Raw genomic sequence first — 4,013 nt, forward strand, 5'->3', positions numbered from 1 at the left:
TTTTAAAACATAACAGTTATTAATGTTATTATATTGTAATTTTTAGAATATGTTTTTAAATTTTATGACTTGTACAACAATTGTACACTTCGGAATTTATACAGTGATTATTGTACACATCGCGAACTGTATAACGCAACTAGTACAATCTAGTTACTTTGTACACTTTTTCAATGTGTACAAAAATCACTGTACAATTCCGGACTTTGTTATGTAATATATACAACACAAGTATAATTATTACCTTATATGATAATGAATTTATGATAAATCTGAGCCCGACGAGAACGTCAGGCATATATAAAAATTACTTTATACACTCCTTTGAATGCTCCCCTCCACGGAAATCTTTAGTAAAAGGCGAAAGATTTTTACGATTTGAAAGGGAACCGGAGTACCCACGTTTTAAAAATCTATTCACTATATACAATCAAACAGGTCACGATACCATGTAGTAGGTAAGTGTTAATTACTTATAGTGTTCTCTCTTTCAGTCTTCAGATGCATATCTATACTAGGTTTATACTCGTCCGAAACACGACCAATGCAATCTAAACAGATTGCAAAAATCACTCGTTACAATGCATTCAAAGCTCCCAACTATGACGATGAAATTACGTCAGCAAACGACTTGTCCACCAACGCTATCTATCGGCTGTCAGTAAAAACATTAGAATACCACAGGGACAGGACACAAACAATAATAATTAGTTAGCGGTGGACAACCAAAATAATAAAATTTTAAGAGTGTTAGAAATTATAATGTAACACAGCGACGTTAAAACGATTATTTTACTATAATATGATGATTCTTTCTATGTTATCAAAATTAATTATACAATGTAACTGTATTCATAATAATTATTAGTTATTATAGTGCAGCTCGACAACGGTAAAAACATATAACTGAAGTATAAATAAATTCTCGAATCTCGTATACAATGTGTTAAAGTGGTTAATAAAATAAAAGTTTTTGTTAATTGATAACTAATAACAAATGTAAGACAATAAAGTTATTGAGTAAGGCACATTGCATTCGGAAAAATTGCTGTAGTTAAGGCGAATTGTGTAAAATATGTTCGTGACTAGGTGTTATATGATGATGAGTTTGAGTAACCGCCTTTATGTAAAGCAATACGGTATTACTACACCATTCACAACAATCAATTCAGAAAGCTTAGAAGATAGCCAGGTTGACGATGTTGATAATGCTGAAGAAGACTCTTTTTTAATGTCAAAAAATAAAAAATAAAAACAAATGAAACAAGATTGATAAACTAGATAGTTTTTTGCAAAAAAAATAATTCAGATTTTAAGTTTCTTTTTGGCTATCCTAAATTGATGAAAAAATGTATTTATTTTAATACTGGTCTACCGTCTAGTATCTTAGAAAATAAGGTCCACAATAATTATTAATAATGTTTGATATCTAAGGATTTTCAGGTCACACTGAATGTGTAATGAACGCGTTCTTTTTTTTAATAAATGCGTTTAATTTATTTTGAAAATGAACCTACTATTTTAGTGAACGTTCCAAACACTGGTAATATATTAATATCTACCTATGTATTACTTATAATCTAAAAGATAATATTGAATTTATAAATTTAAAATCTTAGGACCTGTATATATAACATATAAAGTGATTTAACAACAATGCTCGTCTTTTTTTTTTTTTTTTTTTTTTTTTATCAATGTTCAATTTATTCAAAATCTGTTTTTGAAATTTTTAAATATACTTAAAGATAATTTTCAAATTTTTGAAATTGTTTGTTCTATAGGTATTTAAGGAGGATTCTGTGAAAATGCAAACTTTTACTTGTCAAATGACAATTTTCTTTTTGAACAGTAACATATTAGAAAATAAGTGTTCTTGGTATATTTTAAAATCAGGATTTTAAAATTTCATTATTAAAGAAAAAATGAAAATTATCATGGGGGTGCAGTAGGTAAAACGGGGGTTGATGAATCATTGGATAACATTGAATCGAGTCTCGCAAATACTTTTGGGTTATTGGAGTTGAAACCCTTTTTTTAATTGTAATAATAATTATAAAGAGTTAATTAATTAAAAATATTAAAAATAGTAATAAATAAATGTACTTTTTACCTAGAAAATAATTTTTTATCGACAGTTATTGAAAATAATAATTTAGAAAATTATTTATACTTATTTTATTTTTTTTTTTGGAAATATAACAAAATATTAAAAATTGTTTGAGGAGAAATAATTATTTTACGGGTGAATATCTAAACATACACTCTATTTTCCTTTCGTAATTGGTAATTAAGTAAGTATTAATTAATTGTGTGTTCACAAAGTTTTCGACACGACTGGTTTATTTTGAACGAGTATATATCACCGGGCCGTTGACGAATATCCGTTATCATTGCGTATTTGGTATAATATTATGATGTGCGAAGTTCAAAGTCGTCACCGGCTATATAGGTAGTCGTATGATATTAAATCTATACGAATTCGATTCAAAGATATTAAGATAATAAGCTGGACTCAATTCTAATACACATAAAAGTAGCATGGACTCAATTCAATATCACCGGAATCATTATGTATACCTATCGTTTATCTACAAAAATTTCTTACTATAATATTTTGTGAAGAAAAAGTAAAATTTTCAATTTTTTTCTAATTTGATGAACCTACTGCTGATGTGAAATTTTGTATACATTTCAATTATATTATTTTTAATGCATTATTTCTTGCCACATTAATTAATCACATGTATAATATTCCCAGTCGTTCCCGGGTTAAAATAAGAGAAAAATAGAATTTACCATAAAAAAAATATTATATTATTGTTGTCTTGACGCATAACAAATTGTATATACACTTGTCCATACGTAAACTACTTAATAATGCATTAGGTACCAATAATTGTGACTAAATACGCCATTTCATTTGTAGATATAATAATACACTACTAACAATACCTACAACTTAAAAATAAACAAAAATCTGTCAATATTATATCATTATACAGGTACAAGTACTACAAGCATAGGCGTAAATAGAGAACTTCATTGACAATTGTCATAAGAAGATTGATAATGTTGATCTAAAATCAAGTAAAAAATAACATTTAATATATGAATACATTTTGGGGACTTTGATTCAATCGGATGAACTAACCACACCCCTCATTTACACACAAAAAACCTATCCTATTTTCACTTCTGTCTTGCACTTATGTCTAACACATACATATACAATCATACACTATTATACTATCTATCAAATATCAACTAACCGTATGATTAATTATATTAGTTATTTCAATAATATAGAAACAAATAATATAACTTAAATTTATAAATAAAATACATACGCAGCAAAAACTATTTAAGTCACCAATAATGTATTATAACCACTCGAAAATTATCCGTTCATATACTTCATAACATTTTACAGCTAAGCGACAAACATCGGTATTACAACAATGATCTTACAAGCGGGCAAGACTTATATAATACATCAACAGCAGTGACATAATATAGAGCATATTATTATTATAGTAAATTGAGCCATCTGTCAAAATCAATTTATTACCGTCAGGGACACTAAATCGCAACAATTAGCCACAAAACGTTCAGCGTGTCTTTAGACCCCAAACACACACACACACACACACACATACACACACACCATTTATATATATAATATATAAATACGTATCCACTCGCACGCCACGTCCTCCCTTGACAGTAACACACACACATAAACACTGACACACACACACATAATATATATCTATAACGGCGCGTAGTGGGCTTTTGCTGTTTGATGGGACTCGTTGTATATCGTAACACACGCGCGTGCGTGCGTGCGTTCACATATATTTTTTCACTCTCCTTCGAATGGGGCTATAAAGAAGATAGGATATCATCAATCATCCCATGGTGGGCGGAGAGTACTGTCAGAGGGAGACACGGAGACGAGAGAACATCACACACCACCAAGTGTGACTCAACGTCTCACTTCACCCCGGACTCAG

The 4,013-nt window shown here is 29.2% G+C and overlaps 1 non-coding gene across 1 annotated transcript; it reads right to left on the bottom strand.

Annotated features, from left to right (window-relative positions):
* Window positions 1-275: 275 nt before the first annotated feature.
* LOC112598601 lies at window positions 276-398 on the bottom strand. The gene has a single exon (XR_003114896.1). It is a non-coding gene; the product is annotated as a U5 spliceosomal RNA (small nuclear RNA).
* Window positions 399-4,013: the final 3,615 nt, after the last annotated feature.

This window comes from Melanaphis sacchari, unplaced genomic scaffold (genome assembly GCF_002803265.2).
Source record: "Melanaphis sacchari strain LSU unplaced genomic scaffold, SCAv2.0 Contig48_pilon_pilon, whole genome shotgun sequence".
Classification (NCBI taxonomy): Eukaryota; Metazoa; Arthropoda; class Insecta; order Hemiptera; family Aphididae; genus Melanaphis; species Melanaphis sacchari.